Below are 21115 nucleotides of genomic sequence, written 5' to 3'. Positions count from 1 at the left end.
CAAATACAATATTTGTATTTGCATGTGGCCCGCGGGCCATAGTTTGAGGACCCCTGCTAATCCATGGATTTCCCCCTTACCCTTCATGGGCTTCAACATCTAGGCTGGTAGCTCTTCCAAGCAGAAACCTTCTTTACTCTGTCTGGGCACTTGTGCCTCAATCTAAACGACCATGACTCATTCCAACACTCCAGTGCAGACACCTACCTCGCTCAGCCTCACATAGTGTCTTTGAACTTATTCAGAGGCAGGAAGGAAAAAATAAAATAAGGAAAGAGAATAGAATGGGAATAAGAAAAGGAAGAAAAATATCTACATTTAACTTCCTTTTAAAAAAAAAAATATTTGGGTCCTCTCTCTTTTTTATTTTTTATTTTTATTTATTTATTTTTTTTAAGGGCCTTCCGGGACGAGCCGGAAGACCTGCTGGACAAATTCAAAAAGAGCTTTAAGCGCTCTTTTTTATTTTTGAAAAATTGAATTTATTGGGGTGACACTGGTTAACAAAATTATACAGGTTTCAGGTACACAGTTCTATAATACATCATCTGTACACTGTATTGTGCATTCACTACCCCAAGTCAAGTTCCCATCTATTAGTCCATCACCATTATTCCCCTTATATCCTCCTGCTTCTCCCTCCACTCTACTCCCTGCCCCCCGACCGGGAATCACCACACTGTTATCCATATAACTGTTTCTATTTAAACAAAATGTCAGAATAAACATCATATGTCAGTGTGTTTAGTGATGCTATATATTTCCAAGTCTTACAAGCTTGCTGAATTAAATTACATTGATAAAACATTTTAGTTTGGTTTATTATGGAATTTAATCTTTTTATTTAAGCTTTTTATTTAAGATGTTTCCTATCAAATAAGCTAAGCCTAGCACATATAAGTTACTAAAAAAGTTAATTTCTGTTTATATTGAAAGAAATTTTCATCAATTTGGTATTGAATTTTTATCAAAAAATATTAACCAATATTTGTTTATTTTCTGTGATATATATTTAAGCCATGTATATCTTAACCTATTAAAGTATACCAAAATTGAATGTTAATCTGGGTATAATTTTTAAAATGTCTTTATTCATTGTTATAAATTTCCATATACACATATAAAATTTAACCAAAATGATAGATTTTATCACTCTCTCAACATGAGAAAATGTTTGTCTTTAATTTCCCTACTCCATCTTCAAATATTATCTATATTTTAAGGTCTATGCAAGTTTCATGTAACTGTTAAATGTTAAAAATAGTAATGATAAACAAATAGTTGAGAAGTGTATGTATGGAAAATAAGTCTGCCTTTTACTCCTGGCCTCTAACTCATGGGAAAGTCGCTGTTACCAGTTTCCTTGGGTAATTAGTCCAAATATTAAACACACACAAAAACTGATGAAATATATCAATTAATAGATTTAATTTTGTGAGGACAAATCTTCTTTAAATATTTTCTTATAACTTTGGACCAGAAAAAAAAATGTCCAAGTACAGGTGGTATCAGCATTAAAGGGGAAAAAATTGGAGCATAAAACAACACTCAGACACAGGAAAATAGGGTTCTAGTCTCTTCTTCACACTCAAGCCTCGTTCTTGTGATGGGAAACTCACAGGAGAAAGAATAAGGGCACTTAATAAGGGAATTTTTCATCCTTTTCAAAAAATACTTCCTACCCAACTGACAGAACAAATGAGCTTTGCAGACTAAACCTGGAGACATACAGGTTGGTCATTTATTGAGCAAATGAAAAAACATTAAAACATTAAAAACAAATTGAAAACATTCAAAATTTAAACTACAAAATGATCAGAGAGACATTATCTGTGCTATGTTTTATAAGGCAAGAGTTGTATATAAAAACATTTTGTAGTACCTAGGTTACACATCTGCCATGTGAATTGTTATGATGTATATTAAAATGCAAGCTTCATTTAGTACTCCTAATGAAGGCAGAAAATTTCCTAGAACAGGTTGTTTAATTTACTTCAATATCAATGAAAATACACCATTTTTAGTGCACAAAATGTGATGTGTCTGTTGAAATGTGAAATATGAACTCTCTACCTCTTCAATAAATTGTTTCAAATTAATTCCAATTTGTATTCTCAGTGCAACTTGTATTCAATAAAGTCTATTTCATAGAAGTAAAAGTATAGTATGAATAAACTAATGAATAAACAATAGGGAAATAAACAAATTGTGCAACGGCTGGAGCATAATGAAGTTTTTACTGGAATACATGGTGCTGACTGGAAATTACATCTGGGTGGTCAAGCCACAAGGGATGATGCAATCAATGATAAAACTGTATATATTATCACATAGTTACTTTTTTTATACCACTTTTTTTATCTTCTTTTCTTCTAAGATCTCTGCAACACATATTATACAGTGTAATACATAGCAATCTTTATAATTATGAAATTTGCAGAAAGACAGCTTATGGAACTAACTTTTCAGTAAGGATAAATGCTTTCTAACAATATTTCATTTTAAAAATCAGCTTTTATTTCGAGACTATTTATTACATCTTAAATTTGTATTAAAGTATAAAATTTGAATGGTAAGATTTGGGTTGATTTTAATTTATTATAATGTATGTTATGTTTAACTTTCAGGAAAAGTAAGGCTATTATTACTTGGGGATAATAAAATTATTTTATTATTCTGTCTCCTTGGTTATTTTATAAATAATAAAATTTATCATTCATTCAGCAAATGCTAGGCACTTGAATTATTTTCTTTATTCATTTAACACTTTTTGAGTTAAATGCCATTGCTATCCTCCACATTTGGCCAAAGAGGAAGATGAGTTTCAGAGAAGAAACAAAACCATGGCTGCAGAATTTGAAAGTTCAAAGCCACAATTAAAATCCAAGTTTATCTGATTCCAAGGCCCATGATCAGCTATTACACCATATTTATAGAAGAAATCAAGTTTAAAAAACGTACTTGAGATTTCAGCAGTGCCAGTGAGGCCTGGTCACTGCCTGTTTGAGGTTTTAGATGTAGCTGAGTTAGACCAAAGTTCTGTTGGATGAAATTCACAGAGTGCAGCAAAATTAGAGAACACCCAGAAGTGACGCCTTCGCTTGACTCACTTCCACTTCTCTTCATGCTGATTTCCATAAGGGCATGATTTCATTCGAAGCTTCGTGCATTCTTTAAATGAGGAGACATGACTGACTTCTAACTGGTTCTTTACTTTTATAACTATTAAGTTCCTTTCCCTAGTGTTAGTAGAATGATATCAAGTAATACTAATTACTAATTTTCTGGCACATATTTTGATGCAAATGCCATTCTCAAAGTTGAAAATTATGTTATGGGTTCAATTCTCTCTCTCTCTCTCTCTCTCTCTCTCTCTCTCTCTCTCTCTCTCTCTCTCTCTCTCCCCTCCCAAAGAATACCCAGCCCTATTTCTACAAAACTTTCTAAGTACAATTCAGAATAGAAATAAGGACTTTGTAAAGTACACGTTTAGAAATCTCTTATATAATCACCTGTATAAACAGCATCAATAAAATATAGTATAAATTACACCTATAATTTAAAATGTTCTAGTAGTTACATAATAATTTTAAAAGATGGGATTCATTTAATAATACATTTTATTTAAACTAGTATATAAAAATATCATTTTAAGGTATAATCATTAAAAGATTAGTAATACATTTTAGGTTCCATTTTTCATGCTAAGTCTTCAAAAGCCAGTGTGTTTTTCAGTTACAAGACATTTCAATTTTGACTAGGCAAAATTTAAGTGATCAATGGCCACATCTAGCCAGTGGCTACTATATTGAAAAGTATAAGTCTAAACAATTTTAGCTAGGATTCTGGCTTATAAGTGACATAAGTTAGCCCAAATATGAATTTATTGGCTCAGTAAAACCAAGGTAAAGCCCAAGAAACAAAGACGTAGCTGGGAACTCAAGAACCAATAAAGCACGGAACTTGATACTTTCCAGGAATTTTTTGCTTTATTTTTTCAAGTTGTCCAGTGGCTCTCTCTACAGTGCTTGGCACATGGCCCTCAGCAGCTCCCCAGGTTCATATTTCGTAGAAGTTATTTCCATATCTCACACTTGCAGGACCAAATCTCTACAATTTCATCTCCGTGTTCCCAAGGAAGAGCTCTACAGAACACATCTTCCTAGCAAAATGTGCTAATCGGACACAGTGGTTTCCCTGGAGAACTGCTTGTTTTCCAACTCTAGAATTCTTTTCTGTGGATGAGAATTTGTGGCAACACTTTATCATTCCAGGGATAGGTATGCAATCCAAGCTCACTATATCAGTACTACATTCCTCTAGAACAGTGACGGCGAACCTTTAGAGCTCGGTGGTCAGCATTTTGAAAAACCCTACCTAACTTAACTCTGGTGCCCTGTCACATTTAGAAATTTTTTGATATTTGCAACAATAGTAAAACAAAGAGTTATATTTTTGATATTTATTTTTGATATTTAAATGCCATTTAACAAAGAAAAATCAACCAAAAAAAATGAGTTCATGTGTCACCTCTGACACACATGTCATAGGTTCTCCATCACTGCTCTAGAAACAGTGATTAGTCCTAATTAATATATAACCCAATCAGTACACATTAGAATCAATTGGGGAAGGATTGATATGGATGATGGGTGAGAGAAGTTTATGCTATCTCCAGCTGGGAATATGAGTGAAACAATATTTTAAGCTTGTGGATGCTGGAATTCATCATCGCGGCCATTAGAAAAATGACTGCTTGAAAATAATGTCAACATAGAGGAAAAGGTGATCAAGAATTGAAGAGAAGCAGTGTCATGATGACATTAAGAAAACTTCTGGAGTTAGTCATATCAGACTCCATTTTCACCCTTTGGTAAATGCTCTAAGAAAGGTGGCTCAGAATGTGAGCAGGAGTGTCATGAGACTACAATCAGTCAGACTCGGGTCAGAATTCCAGGTTCTAATATGGCTATGTATAATCTATAATAATAAAAGTGTAATATGCCAATTAGATTGGACAGCCGAATGACCTTCCGGACATCCTTTTGGATGAAGCCATGGCAGCAGGGGCTAGGGTGATGAGGCAGGCAGGCGAGTGGTTAGGGGCAATGAGGCAGGCAGGCAGAGTGGTTAAGGGTGGCCAGGCAGGCAGGCAGGCCAGTGGTTAGGAGCCAGTTGTCCCGGATTGCTAGGGGGATGTCCTTGCGGGATTAGGCCTAAACTGGCAGTCAGACATCCCCCAAGGGGTCCTGGATTGCAAGAGGGTGCAGGCCTGGCTGAGGGACCCACCCCTTCCCCTTCACAAATTTTGTGCACCGGGCCTCTAGTGTAAAACAAAAAACATGCAGACCAATTCTAGGAATTATGCAATGGCTTATTTTGCATTTAACTAAAGCTTCTGCAAATGATCACAATTAATACTAGACAAAATACACAAAGCAACTGTTTGAAGTCAGTGGAAAGCAACCAACGTAGGAGGATTTGAGGGATGGCACCTTTTGAGTAAAGAGAAGCACACAGGTAAGGTCCACATTAACCTCACTTATTCTCTGAATGCACTTCCCGTGTTGGCAGCAGCAGGAAGAACCAAAGTAGAAGGAGGTCATCTCACTAGCTGAAGAGATAGAAGCTGAAATTTGGTGCAGCCAAAGTGGCTGCAATTTGAGGAATGACATTGAGGAGAAGAGGAAACAGCAGAGATGGAGAATAAAAATATTCATAGACGTTCTCCACGTCTTTTGTTGTTTCCTAAGATGCACACGTCCAAGGCGAAACTCCAAAACATCAAGTAGAAAATAACAATGGGGGTGGGGGGTTAATAAGAGAGTTCACTGGCTTGGTACTAGTAAAAAATGCTGTACTTCAAACACCACTCCCATTTATAGTGTTATAGACCTTCATATAAACTGCATTTCAATTGAGATATCTGAAATGCTACACCCTAGAAGTAGGACCAAAACCTAGGAGTTACCCTCATGCTATGTGTCTAAGTGCTATGTCCTAGTGGTAGGGCAACAACTAGATACACACTACTCAAATTTAAGAAAAGGAGACGATTTTAAAAACTTTCAAAAAATAAAAGCAGGTTACTCAAAAGAAAATAAGAATTGAGGTACTTTTTCAACAGTAATTAAAGACATACTTAAAAAATTAAGTGGAAAATCTAAATAAAATGTTCAAAGTACTAAAGGAAAGGAATAGCAAATCCAAATTTTTATTATTAGTTCTTATCTTTTAAATAAGAAGTCAATGTAAAAATATTTCCAGGAATGTTAACATGCTAAGACCCACTTGAAAAACAACAAACAACAACAAACAACAACAACAACACACCTTTGTTGAGGTCATTCTCCATTAAGAAGAAAAATAAACCCAAGAGGTCACTATAACATGTATGAGAAGTAATGGTGAGGAGAGAGAGAGAGAGAGAGAGAGAGAGAGAGAGAGAGAGAGAGAGAGAGAGGGAGAGAGAGTCTAAAAAATAGGGAAGAAAGATAATACATATAACACAGAATATTTTTAAAAGGAGACAATACCTATATGGGTGCCTGAAGGGAGCTGACAAAAAAGAAAGTTGATTTATTTAGGTGGAAGGTACAACAATTGTTTAAACAATTGACAAAGTAAAACAACAGTGAGCCTTACTAAGCTTTACCCAACTCTGCATTTTTCTTTCCCAAAGCATTTGTCTCTAACTTTCCATTTATCTATTTGCAATGGTTAATTATCTTTTTTCTTTCGGGTAGAATATAAGCTCCATGAGAAAAGAGATTTTGTCTGTTTTATTCACTAACTTTTCCCAAGTGCTTAAAAGAGTGCCAGACACAGAGTATTTATTAAATGTCTCTTGCTTTACTAATCAAGAACAGTCAAGAATTAAAGTTTGTCAAGGCCATTTGGAGGCTTTGCAATATACGCAAAATAGTGAATATTATATTAAAGGTGTTGTCTGATCTCAAAACAATAAAATTAATAATTAAATAGAAATTTTGAAAGGTCCCTAATGACTGGAAAAACAAATTACTATAGTATGAATAAATAACTTGAGTTAAAGAACAAATCTTTAGGGAAATTATGAAATGGTAAGAACTGAACAAAAAAAAATGAAAACACTGCACTTAAAATTTATTGTATATAGCTAAAGCAGAATTTGGAAAGAAAGCTATAGCCTTCTGTACATTAGCCCTAAAGTTATTAAATTAATGCTAATTACATTTTTAAAAACAGCAACAGAACAAAGCCAATGAAACAAGAAGAATGTGATAAGCATAAAAGACAAAACCATTTAAATCAAGAAATAATGAAAGATGAATGGCACCAAAACGAAAGATTGGTAAAAAAGTAAAAATTTTGTCAAGGTTTATTAAGACAAAAAAGGAAGATGTGATACAAAAATATAACAGGAAAAGGAAGTGTAATATCAGATAGTACAGAGATTTTAAAAACAATATACGAATACTTTGAGCCTGGTTGGTGTAGCTCAGTGTTTGAGGGTTACCCCAAGAACTAGGAGGTTATAGTTTGATTCCTGGTGAGGCCACACGTCCAGGTTTCCAGCCTGGATCTCCAGTGAAGGATGTGCAGGAAGCAACCAATCAATGATTCTCTCTCATCATTAATGTTTCTAGCTCTCCCACTCTCCTTTCCTCTCTAAAATAAATAAAAAGATATATAAAAATACATTGAACAATATATGCTAATAAATTTGATAACCTATAAACATTGTATACAACCAAAGGCCGCATCAATCCCTAGCTGACATTTGGAAATCTGTGGCAGTGCTTATGATTCTCCTAGTGCAGAGATCCAATTGGTATGTTTACTGTCCATAGTCCAGGATGGAAAACTTGAATTACTGAAAGAAATTGAAATAACTAAAGAAATACCATTTTTCTTCTGTTCTATCCCTGCTCTTACACTATAAAGGAGAGCAGATCTATGTTGTTTTGCAGCTGAATTTTGCTAAACCTCCAATATATAGAAATATCTACCTTATTTAAGTTATTTCAAGACATAGTAAAAGAGGGGAAGTTCACTAATACATTTTATGAAGCTAGCACAAATTTATTCTAAAGTCAGCTAAAATAAGTGAGAGATCATTTTTATTTTAAATCTAGAAGTTAATGTCTTAAGTAAATGTTATTTAATGGAGTCCAATGTATACTAGAAAATTAAGGATAGACCAAATTATCAATTATTTTTAAAGTACCTACATTTTGCCTTATAGTTATTTGAATATTAAAACAATGCATAGAAAGCATTTCATAAAATAAATCACCAATGCAGTTAACTTTTAAACAATGCAGAGGTGAGAGGCAGCAACCCCTGGCTCAGTCAAAAATCCGCATATAATTTTTGACTCCCCCAAATCTTAACTACTAATAGCCTACTGTAGACTAGAAGACTTGCCTAGAACAATAACAGTCAATTAACCCATATTTTGTATGTTACAAATATTATATACTGTATTCTTACAACAAATTGAGCTAGAAAAAAAACAAAACCGTACAGAAATACTTTAAGAAAATTAATAGCAAGAAGCCCTGGCCAGTGTGGCTCAGTTGGGTGTTTTCCCATTCACAGAAAGGTTGCAGGTTCTATTCCTGATCAGGGCACATGCCCGGGTTGCAGGCTCAATCCTGGGTAGGGGATATTCAGGAGGAAGCTGATCGATGTTTTTCTCTCTGACGTAAGTTCTCTCTCTCTCTCTCTCTCCCTCCCCCTTCCTTCTTCTCTCTAAAAATCAATATAAGTATTTAAAAAGAAAATCATTAGCAAGAAAAACAAACAAAGCAATTACACAAGGAATACTATGCAGCCATAAAAAATAAGGATCTCTTACCCTTTGAGACAGCATGGAGGGACCTGGAGAGTATTATGTTAAGTAAAATAAGCCAGAGAAAAACAAGTGTCACATGATCTCACTTATATGCAGAATCTAATGAAAAAAATAAATGGATAAACAAAATATGTTGGGACATGGAAACATGGAAAAGACTGACAAATCTCAGAGGGAATGCAAGAGGGGGAGACAGGAAGAGATTTACTGAAGACCTTATATGCATAAATACATAACCCGTGGACACAAGCAAAAGTGCTGTGAAGCTGGGGGAAGGGGGTGTGGGGGAGAAAAAAGGAGAAAAAAGGGGACATATGTACTATTTTCAACAATAAAGATACATTTAAAAAGAAGCAACAACTAAAGAAATTTTTAAAGTAAAGGAAATGAGAAAACACATTTATAATACTGCACTGGATTTATAAATACAGTAAGTTTATGATTCTGTTTACAAGCTGAATCATCTGTTAGTATCTATAGCAATGTTGTCTTATATGCTATAAAACATGATAGATGTTATACATATTATTAACAATAGACATCAAAAATGAAAAGATAATGTAAGAAATCCATCTTAATTTGCAAGTAAAATGACTCACGTGTTGACAAAGAAGAAGCAATGATAGGATTGCTTTATGGAAGCCTGGTATAATCGACATCATTGCTTCACAGTACTTTAGCCTATACACTAATGAGTAAATCATTATAAAAATATTATGGCATGAAATGTAACAGTCTTATTTATAATACAGTTTGAAAACACTGGTACTTTTTTATTTTTTAAAAAATAGCATGTGCCTGTGATGATAGGTTGATACACAATTTCTACAATTGAAACAGAGAGAGGCATACTGTATGGTAATGCAATTCTTTGAAAGCAAAGTTATAACACAGTAAGCAAACAGACACATTATTAATTTTATATTAAAATAACTCACCTTGTGCAGGCAAACTTGGTGTAACTTTGTGGAAATATATCATAATTTGTATCTTGCATCTTTGCTTTTTATTTCTCTAAAAATGTTTCTGTAAGGTCCCCATCCTCCCTTGCACTGTTTGCTCTATTTTCAGTGCCCGTGCCATGGAAGAGTCCATGTTGTCTAAAAATTATTAAAGTAAAAAAAAAGAAGTCAAAAGCAGTCTTTTAAAAATTATCTTTATTGTCTTAAGTATTCTAGATGTCCCCTTTCCTCCCCCTCCCCCACCCATTGATTCCCTGCACCCAGCACCCATCCCAAGCCTTCCCCACACTATTGTCTGTGTCCATGGGTTATGCAGATATGCATACAAGTTCTTTGGTTAATCTCTTCCCACCCATCCACCCACCCTGCCTTACTTCCGAGTTTTGACAGTCTGTTCCTTGCTTCTATGTCTCTGGATCTATTTTCTTCATCAGTTTATTTTGTTTATTAAATTACACATAAGCATGAGATCATGTGATACTTGTCTTTCTCTGGCTTATTTCTTGGCAAAAGCAGTCTGGAATATTTGGAACACTTCTGCCAGATTATCTGATGTCAACTTGTTTTCTGGCACTGCTTCGTCTGCGTCTTCTTCCTCATCATCCGGCACTGGTTCCAAAGCACTCATCTCCATCAAGTTGTCTTCTGTTGTTAATGCCTCTGGGGTGGTGTCTATTAGCACTTGAATTTCTCCAGGACCCATATCCTGAAACCCTTCACCCATCCCTACCACGTTTGTTGCCCTAGCCACAACCTTTTTCATGATTTCCTTGATTAACTCTGCTGCGAATTCTGCGAAGGCATGTGTGACATTTAGACAACAGAAAAAAACAATAGTTTTCTCCAGCCGGAAGTTATTGTTTGGGGCTTGATGGCTTTCATGCTTTTTCTATAACAATGGCATCTTCAATGATGTAATCCTCTCAGACTTTCATGACGTCTGTCAATCAAAGTGTTGGCAATCCTTTCCTAGAGTACAGTGTGTAATGAGCCTTCAAGGTTCATATCTAGAGGTTGAATTACAGATGTGTCTAGGGGTCAGAAGTCCACATTTATGCCTTTGGTGTTGAACTCATGGGGCTTTGGGTGGCCAAGGACATTGTCCAATGTCAAAATAACTTTAAAAGGCAGTCTCTTCCTGGCAAGATACTTCCTGACTTCAGGGACAAAGTATTAATGAAATCAATCCAGAAAAAACGTTCTCATTGTCCAGGCCTTCTTGTTGTGCAACCAAAAGGCCGGCAGCTGGTGTTTATCTTTTTCCTTGGAGGTTGGCGGGGGGGGGGGACGTTAGCAGCTTTATAGATAAGGGCAGCCTTGATCATAAACCTGACTGCATTTGCACAGACAATAGAGTTAGTCAATCCCTTCCTGTGATACTTGGTTTTCTCTGACTGGCTTATTTTGAAAAAATCCTGGTGATCTTTTCCTTAATGATAAGTGTCTTTTATGGCTCCCCCCCCCAGAATAGGGCACTTTCATCGGCACCAAAAGCCTATTCAGTCAGGTATCCTTTCTTCAATGATTTTTAAATGGTGTCTGGGAGTTTGTCTGCTGCTTCTCTTATCACCTTGATATTTTAAAAGCCAAACCTCTTTCTTTAATGCCATTCTTTGCTGGCATTAAATTTTTTAGCTTTAGACCCTTTACCTTTCTTTTGCTTTAAGTTGTCATATAATGGCTTTCCTTATTTTTGAATCATATTAAAGTCTATAAATATTCTTATAACAATCCTGCACCCACATAAAAGCTGAATTTCCAATGCAAGATAAAAAAGGTACTTAGAAAAAATAATCAAGATTTTTATGCCTGCTGGCATAGCTGCATCCATGGCTTCATGAATGTCCTTTTCCTTTTTTAAAATGGTCCTTAGATTGAGTTCATTTATCTTGAAGTTGTGGGCAACCACAGCTGCAGACCTCAATCTAAAGTATATATCAAGCAACTCAGCTTTTTCTTGCAGCATCATGACTTTTTCCTGCTTCTTGGGAGTACCTCCGGTATCACCAGTGGCACTTCATATGGGTCCCATGGTGTTACTCTAGGTTTACAGCATTGCACTAAACACAATGGAAAATATGTGAGAACTGTGAGAGTTCACTTTTTACTGTGATGCACAATTTACTGAAGAGATGAACTACTCACAAAGGGATGACTAGCATCACAGAGCAGTTTAAATGAACATTCACAACACTTGAGCTCACAGTAATAACAACAGGTGGCTACAAAATTATGACAGTAGTATATTATGTATGTTAATCTTATGCAGTTATAATTTAATAGTGCATCTTTGCATTTGTTTACATATCTCTCTACTGAGAATGACACCATGTATGGTCTGCGTTTGGGTAAGCTCTGATAATTTTTAACTTTTTAGAATAGATATGTGCATATTTTATGGTAGCAAATGATCAAAAGGACTAGCATCTATATATATTTTATGCCTTTGCAACATACCTAATTTTCTCATAATTTTTCCATATTTTTAGGATATGTCATTTCTCTTTTAATTGTCCCCAATTAAAAAAAAAATCCTCTATATATTATTTGAAAAAAAATCTGTGTATGAGTGGAATCATGCAGTTTAAAGTTATGTTGTTCAAGGTCAACTGTTTATGATCTTAAAAATCTCAGAAAACAATAACTATATCAAAATTTCTTATCAATAAAAATCTGTATAACTTAAACCTCATGAAAACATCCTTCTTAATAGAGAAAATTTAGATGAATGGAGATGCATATGATTAAAAATATGATATCAATGTCCCTCATCACATTTGCTTTTTAGAATAATATTTAAGATCCTCACTAACTGTTATGACTAAAAGTTTTCATCCCCTCAAAATTCCTCATTGAAAAGCAAATGTCCAAGGTGATGGTATCACCAGTGGGGCCTTTGAGAGGTGAGTAAGTCATGGTGACAGCTCTCCATAAATGCCACTAATTCCTTTATAAAAGAGACCCCAGGGCTTCAGGTCAAGATGGCAGAGAAGGTAAATGCTGCACTCACCTCCTCCCCTGACCATATTAAAATTAAAATTAAACTACAGAACAACCATCATTGAGAATCACCTGAAATCTATCTTGAAAGAGAACTCTTATAACTAAGGATATACAAAAGAAGCCATGTTGAGGCTGGTAGGAGGGGCATAGACGTGGAACTGGCTGGTCCCACATCCACATCTGGTGTTTAAAAATTGGGAGGGATATCTCAGCTATGGAGGTCTCCCTCTAAAAGTGAGGGTTCCCACCCCCACACCAAGACCCCCAGACCAGGGTTCCAATACCAGCAAGAGAAGTCCCCATAATTTCTGGCTTGAAAACCATTGGAGATTGTGGCTGAGTTAGAGGGCTGCTGAAGTCCCATGGGTTCCTCTGAAAGAGCCTGCTGACAGACTCACTTGCTCTACGCTCCAACACTAAGGCAATAGCTCAAAAGGTGCCAGAAAACATATAGGGAGGAAGTGAATTGCCTGGCTTCAGCATGAAGGCTGGAGGGGGAGCTTTCTCCCAGACAGAAGTGTTAGCAGAGACATTGTTCCTTTTCTGAGCCCTTTCCCTGCAGGTGCAGGTGGGCACCATATCTAAGTCTTCATCAAGGGCCTAACACTTCACCCTGATGATTCCCCAAGACCACATCTCAAACAACTTTCAGGCCTACCCAAGTACTTACAGTGGCTTTACCATATAAATGGCCCGTCTCAGCTCATGCTGTGAACTTTCCTAAAATCTTTCAAAGGTTCATGAACCCAAACAAACAGTATCTGGCTTCAGCATGCCTGATACCTCTCGCTAAACAGCCCTGAGCCCAGCTTTAGGTGCAACCAGCTTCAATACAAAGCTTACCCTCTCCCAGGCACCTCTAAGACTAGCACAAGTGGCCACCACCTGCAGATCACTTTGTAGCTCATACCAACTGGCCCCAGGCAGGGCACAAGCAGCAGCTGACCATGGCCCACATCAGAGCTCTTCCCACATCAGATGTCCCAGAAACAATATATCCAGTGGCCAGTCTCAGACCACATCAGTGAACCACTCAACCACCTCCACAAACAACACATCCAAAGGGCAGGCTGAATAGGCAGGCTGAACAGGCACCAGAACCATGCTAGAGTGAATCTTGCTCTGTAGGGTCCACCCCTGCACAGCAGCTCATCCACTGTAGTCCTGGCCAGGCCACAAAACAAATAGCCCTAAGGTCAACTACAATAGGAGAACACAATCCACACAAGAAGAGCATCTGGAGCACCCAGCTGAAATAACTAAGGGGATTTTGCCACTTGACCCCAATGGACACCTGCTATGTACGACTCTACCAAGACTGGGAGATGTAGCAGCTCTATCTACGTACCTAATACATAGTAAAGAATATAGGGAGGCAATCAAAAGTAGAAGACAAGCACACACACACACACACACACACACACACACACACACACAACCATCCCAAATGAAAGAAGAGAACAAAACTTCAGAAAAGGAACAAAACAAAATGGAGACATGCAATCTTTCAGATATAGAGTTCAAAACACTGTATAAGGAAGCTCAACCATCTCAGTGATAACTTTGACAAAGAGATAGTAAACATAAAATGAAGATTAGAAAAAAATAAGAACCAGTCAGAATTGAAGAATACAATAACTTAAATAAAGAATATATTAGATGGAATCAACAGTATATTATATGAATCAGGGTTGAATCAATGATTGGGAAGATAAGGTGGCAGAAAACACCCAAATAAACTAACAAAAAGAAAAAAATAATACCAAAGAAATGAGGACAGTTTCAGGGGCACCTTGGATAACATAAAACACAGCAATATATATATTTTTTGCAATATTTTAATCATAGGGTTGCCAGAAGGAGAAGAGAAAGAGAAATAAATTGAAAACCAATTTGAAGAGATGATGATGGCAAACTACCCCAACCTGGCAAAAAAAAATAGACATACAAGTCTAGGAAGCACAGAGTCCCAAAATAGATGAAACTAAAGAGGTCCACACCAAAACACATCATAATTAAAATATCAAAGGTTAAATACAAAGAGAAAATCTTAAAAATAGCAAGAGGAAAGTGGTTAGTTACTTACAGGGAGCTCCCATAAGGCTGTCAGTTGATTTCTCAAAATAAGCTTTTCAGGTCAGAAGGGATTGACATGAAATATTCAAAGTGATGAAAAGCAAGGGCCTACAACCAAGACTACTCTACCCAGCAAGGACAGAATCCAAGGACAGATAGTGTGTGGTAAGGGCTGGGCAGTGTGTGTGTGTGTGTGTGTGTGTGTGTGTGTGTGTGTGTGTACATATGTGTGTGGGGGGGTGATGGGGGTGAGGAGAGGAAAGAAGGGCAATGGAGGCAAGAGATTCCCAGACAAGTAAAAGATAAAGGAGTTCATCATCACCAAATCAGTATTACAAAATTGTTAAAGGGGCCCTAGCTGGTTTGGCTCAGTGGATGGAGCATAAGCCTGTGGACTGAAGGATCCTGGGTTTGATTCCAGTCAAGGGCTCATGCTGGGTTGTGTGCTTGATCCCCAGTAGGGAGCATGCAGGAGGCAGCTGATCAATTTTCTCTATCATCATTGATATTTCTATGTCTCTTCCTCTCCTTTCCACTCTGAAATTAATAAAATATATATATATATTATATATTATATATAATATATAAATTATTATAATATATATATATATATATATTATATAAACTAGAGGCCCGGTGTACAAAAATTTGTGCACTGGCGGGAGGGGGGTTGTCCCTCAGCCCCACTTGTGCCCTCTTGCAGTCTGGGACCCCTCAGGAGATAACGACCTGCTGGCTTAGGCCTGCTCTCTGGTGGCAGAGGGCAGGCCCCATCCCTAGGTGCAGCCCCTGGTCAGGTTCAGAGCAGGGCCGATTGGGGAGTTGGGGTGCCACCCCTTCTCATGCACAGAGCAGGGCAGATTGGGAGGTTGCGATGCCACCCTCAGTCACGCTCAGGGTAGGGCCGATTAGGGGGTTGGGGAACCACCCCCTGTCACACTCAAGGCAGGGTCAATGGGGAGGTTGCGGTGCCACCCCCTGTCACACACAGAGCAGGGCTGATCAGGGGGTTTGGGGAGCTCCCCCCTGTCACGCACAGAGCAGGGCCCATCAGGGGGTTGGGGATCTCCCCCCTGTCACACTCAGGGCAGGGCCGTTGGGGAGGTTGGGGCATTGCACCCTGTCACACACAGAGCAGGGCTGATCAGGGGGTTGGGGAGCTCCCCCCTATAAGGCACAGAGCAGGGCTGATCAGGGGGTTGGGGTGCCTTCCCCTGTCATGAACAGAGCAGGGCGGATAGGGAGGTTGTGGCCCTGCCCCCTGTCACACACAGAGCCGCAGGGCAATCAGGGGGTTTGGGTGCTGTCTCCTGTCACGCTGCTCCAGGGGCCAGGAGGCCTCGTGGTTTCGCTGATCCTGGTGTTGGGAGGCATATTACCCTTTTACTATATAGGATAGAGGCCTGGTGCACGGGTGGGGGCCGGCTGGTTTGCCCTGAAGGGTGTCCCGGTTCCAGGTGGGGGTCCCGCTTAGGTGCCTGGCCAGCCTAGATGAGGGGCTGATGGCTGTTTGCAAACTGGTCACACCCCCTTCAGGGTGGGTGTCCTCACGGGGGTGCCTGGCCAGCCTGGGTGAGGGGCTGTGGGCCGTTTTCAGGCTGGCAGGTGACTGAAGCTCCCAACTTCTCCTTTTTTTCTTTTCTTTTTTTTTTTTATTCTGAGATTTATTTACCTTCTATGGCTGTCACTGGATCTGAAAGCCGGCTTTAGCTCTGAGCCTCAGCTCCAGCTCTGAGACCTCGGCTGCTGAAAGCAGGTATCTGGTTTGTTTGGGTTCAATAATTGTAACACTGTTGCGGTCCTGCTCGCTCCAGCTCTGACAGCTGAAAGCAGGTTTCTGGGGTTTGTTTAGGTTCTATAATTGCAACATAGTTGCTTAGAGTGCAAGCTCAGAGCCCAGCAGCCACAGGCGGGGAACCTTGGCTTCCTCCATCACTGGAACAAGCAAGCCTCCTGTTCGCTTTAGCTGCCTGGCTGCCGGCTGCCATTTTTTTTTTTTTTTTTTTTTAGATTTTAAGCTGGGGCCAGGTGGGTGCCATCCTCTCTGATGGAGAGGCGGCAAAAAGCAGGCTGAGCCACACAGCAGGTTTATTTTAAAGGCCTAGATTTACATATCTAGTTCCGCCCCTGCCTGATTAACATGTCCAGCCGGCTGCCATCTTGGTTGGTGCCGGGAGCCGGTCCATCCTTGCTGTTTCAAAGGACCTGGCATATATGGCATACTGTTCTTAATATGTTTGCTCACCTTCTTGACACTATGTGTTTTAACCAAGGTCTCCTCTCTGAGAAAGGTTGTTTCCCCAGGTAGGGATTTTCCCCTGAAGTTAGGGAGGGAATAAAACCTCTTAACTAAGTGCCAGGTGGGTAATTAATCACTTTAACTACGAACAATCATGCTTAAGCTACATAATCTTTACTCCCTGGAATGGAGATAAGAAACGCCCTAACCTTTGTAATAGAGATTGATAGGATTGAATCAACTGGTATAAATACAGACGTAATAAGACAGCAAGAGACAGAACTTAGAATACGGAACCAAGAGAGAGAACCTAGGCACAGAACCTACACAGAACGTTCTCTAGAGACAGAAGAACTTCGCTGGAGAGAATATGGCAAAAGATCCTGGACAGAAACTGGCCTCAGAACCTAGAGACAGAACCTAGCGAGAGAACATGGCAAAAGATCCTGGACTGAACCTGACTACAGAAATTGGCAAGAGAACCTGACTAGAACCTGGTGACTGAACCTGGCTGGAGAACTTGGCTACAGAACCTGGCTGGAGAACCTGGAGAACCTGGCTGGAGAACCTAGCAAGACAACATGGACACAGAACCTGGCTGGAGATCCTAACCAGAACCTCTCTGGAGATCCAGACCAGAACTTGGCTGGAGATCCTGGCTGGAGATCCTGGCTAGGCTGCTGAACAACTGAACGCTGTCTCCGTGTCATTCCTTCCTCGCCGACTCCGTCCACACCTTTGGGGACCCCTGGACCTGCTGGGGTTGGACCCCGGCAGGTTGGCAGTTAATTTGCATATCTCGCTGATTAGCCAATTGGAAGGGTAGTGAAGTTATGGTTAATTACCATGTTTCTCTATTATTAGATAGGATGCTATATATATATATATATATATATATATATATATATATATACATACACACACACACACACTAAAACAACACAAAAACGTTAAAGGGAATTTTTTAAGAAGAAGAAAAATTTAAAAATCTAATCTAATAAAAGAGAAACATGCAAATTGACCATACCTTCGCTATGCCCCAAGCCAAGCCCACCAGCCAACCGGAGTGACTATATGCAAATTAACCCAACCAAGATGGCAGCCAGCAGCCATTGAGCTGGAGCAAGAAGGAGGATTGGTTGCCTAGTAATACAGGAAGCCAAGCTTCCTGCCTGCCCTGGCGGCTGTGGCCTCTGCTAAAGGCAATAACGTTTCAATTATAGAAGATAAACAAATCCTGGATACCTGCTTCCAGTCAGCCTCCACAAGGAGCTTGGGTGGCTGGAGGCTGCGGTCAGCCTGCAAACAGCCATCAGCCCCTCACCCAAGCTGGCCAGGCACCCCAGCAGGACCACCCACCCAGAAAGGGGTGTGGCCAGCCTACAAATGGCCTTCAGCCCATTACCCAGGCTGGCCAGGCACCCCAGTGGAAACCCCCACCCTGAAGGGGCATTGGCCAGCCTGCAAACAGCCATCAGCCCCTCACCCAAGCTGGCCAGGCACCTCAGCAGGGACCCCCACCCTGAAGGGGCTGTGGCCAGCTTGAAAACGGCCCTCAGCCTCTCACCAAGGCCTGCCAGGCACCCCAGCAGGACCCCCACCCCGATCCAGGACACCCTTCAGGGCAAACCAGACAGTCCCCACCCATGCACCAGTCCTCTATCCTATATAATAAAAGGGTAATATGCAAATTGACTCTAACAGCAGAACAACTGGGAATGATTGGTCACTATGACACACACTAACCACCAGGGGGCAGACACTCAATGCAGGAGCTGCCCCCTGATGGTCAGTGCGCTCCACAGGGGGAGCTCTGCTCAGTCACAAGCCAGGCTGATACCTGCCAGTACAGCGGTGGTGGTGGGAGCCTTTCCTGCCTCCTCAGCAGCGCTAAGGATGTCCGACTGCACCTTAGGCCTGCACCCTGATGGCAAGTGGACATCCCTGAGGGCTGCCAGAGGGATGTCTGACTGCCACCTTAGGCCCAATCCCTCGGGGAGTTTGCCTAAGCCAGCAGGTGATCATCCCCTGAGGGGTCCCAGACTGCAAGAGGGCATAGGCCAGGCTGAGGTACACCCCCCCCCCCAAGTGCACAAATTTTTGTGCACCGGGCCTCTAGTGAATAATAAAATGTTAATAACTACATAACTATCAACAATTATACTAAATGCAAATGGGTTAAATATTTCAATCAAAGGACATATGGTGGATGAATGGGTAAGAAAACATGAAAGATCATTACATATACTGTCTATAGAGGCTTACTTCATATAGAAAGACACACACTGATTGAATGTAAAAGAATGGAAAAAAATATTTTATGAAAATAAAAATGAAATTTAAAAAGTTGATGTAGCAATACTGAGACCAGACAAAATAGGCTTTACACAAGAGACAAAGAAGGACCCAGCAACTCCACTTTTGGATAGTTATCTGAAGAAACCCAAAACATTAATTCCAAAAGATACATGCATTGATGTTTTCATTGCAGAATTATTTACAATACCCAAGATATGGAAGCAACCTAAGTGCTCATCAATAAATGAATGGATAAGGAAATGGTGCACATATACAATGGAATATGATTCAGCTATAAAAAAATAAATGAAATCTTGCCTTTTGCAACAACGTGAATGGACCTAGAGAGTATCATGCTGAGTGAAATGAGTCAGAGACAAAATATGCCATATGATTTCACTTATAAGTGAAATAAAAAAAAATAGAGGGACACACAAAATAGAAGCAAATTCATAGATACAGAGATTTTGATTGTTTCCAGGAGGGGAGGGGTATTGAGAGCTGGGGGAATAGGGGAAGGGGTTAAGATGTACAAATTGGTAGTTACAAAATAGTTATGGGATGTAAAGTATAGTCAATGATATTATAATAACTATCTATGGTGTCAGATGGGTACTAGATTTATTGGTTATCATTTATAATTTACATGTCTAATCACTATGAAGCTAATATAATATTGTATGTTAATTGTGTTTGAAAAACTTTAAAAATAATTTATAAATGAAATAACATAGACCCCAGAGTTCCCTTGCTCCTTCTATCATGTGAAGATACAAAAATAAGTCTGCAACCCAGAAGAGGACCCTGTACCTCACTCTAATCTAGGACTTCCAGCCTCCAGAACAGTAAATGATACATTTCTGCTATTTATAATCCACCCTGTCTGTGTTATTTTATTAGAACAGTTCTAACAGGCTAAGACACCAACCATTTAATAAACAGACAGAAGGGTATAAGGATTATAAGAGAAGAGAAAAAAAAAATGTATACAGACAACTCAACAATAAACAATTTTAATCCAGTAAAAGTTAAATTTAAGAAAATCAACATTATGAGAATAAACAGTTATAAGTAAAAATGTTATTCTATTTATAAGATAAATTATAAAATTTATGCACAGGAGGGGGTTCACTCAGCTCGGCCTGAACCCTCTCACAATCCAGGACCCCTCGGGGGATGTCTGACTGATGGATGTCTGACTGGCAGTTGGATATCCCTCTCGCAATCGGGGACCACTGGCTCCTAACCACTTGCCTGCCTGCCTGATCTCCCCTATCTACCTCTGCCTGCCTGGCTGATCACTCCTAACTCCTCTGCCTGCCTGGTATGATCACCCCTAACCAATTGTCAGCCTGCCTGATTGCCTCTGCCTCTGCCTACTTGCCTGACTGCCCCTAACCACTCGCCTACCTGCTTGATCCCCCCTAACCACTCACTGGCCTGCCTGATCTCCCCTAACCACCTCTGCCTGCCTGCCTGATCGCCCCTAACCACTTGTTTGCCTGCCTGATTGCCCCTGTCTCTGCCTACTTGCCTGACTGCCCCTAACCACTTGCTTACCTGCTTGATCCCCCCTAATCACTTGCCTGCCTGCCTGATTGGCCCTAACTGCTCGCCTGCCTGGCTGATTGACCCTAACCACTCACCTGCCTGCTTGATCCCCCCCTAACCACTTGCCTGCCTGCTTGATTGCCCTTA

At 39.6% G+C, this 21115-nt stretch overlaps 1 non-coding gene across 1 annotated transcript; it reads right to left on the bottom strand.

Moving 5' to 3' along the window:
* Positions 1-395: 395 nt before the first annotated feature.
* On the bottom strand, positions 396-458 carry LOC118661593. The gene has a single exon (XR_004969377.1). It is a non-coding gene; the product is annotated as a U7 small nuclear RNA (small nuclear RNA).
* Between the last annotated feature and the right edge of the window lie 20657 nt (positions 459-21115).

Source organism: Myotis myotis, unplaced genomic scaffold (assembly GCF_014108235.1).
Source record: "Myotis myotis isolate mMyoMyo1 unplaced genomic scaffold, mMyoMyo1.p scaffold_m19_p_1, whole genome shotgun sequence".
NCBI lineage: Eukaryota > Metazoa > Chordata > Mammalia > Chiroptera > Vespertilionidae > Myotis > Myotis myotis.
This window is presented reverse-complemented; position numbering and strand designations above follow the sequence as displayed.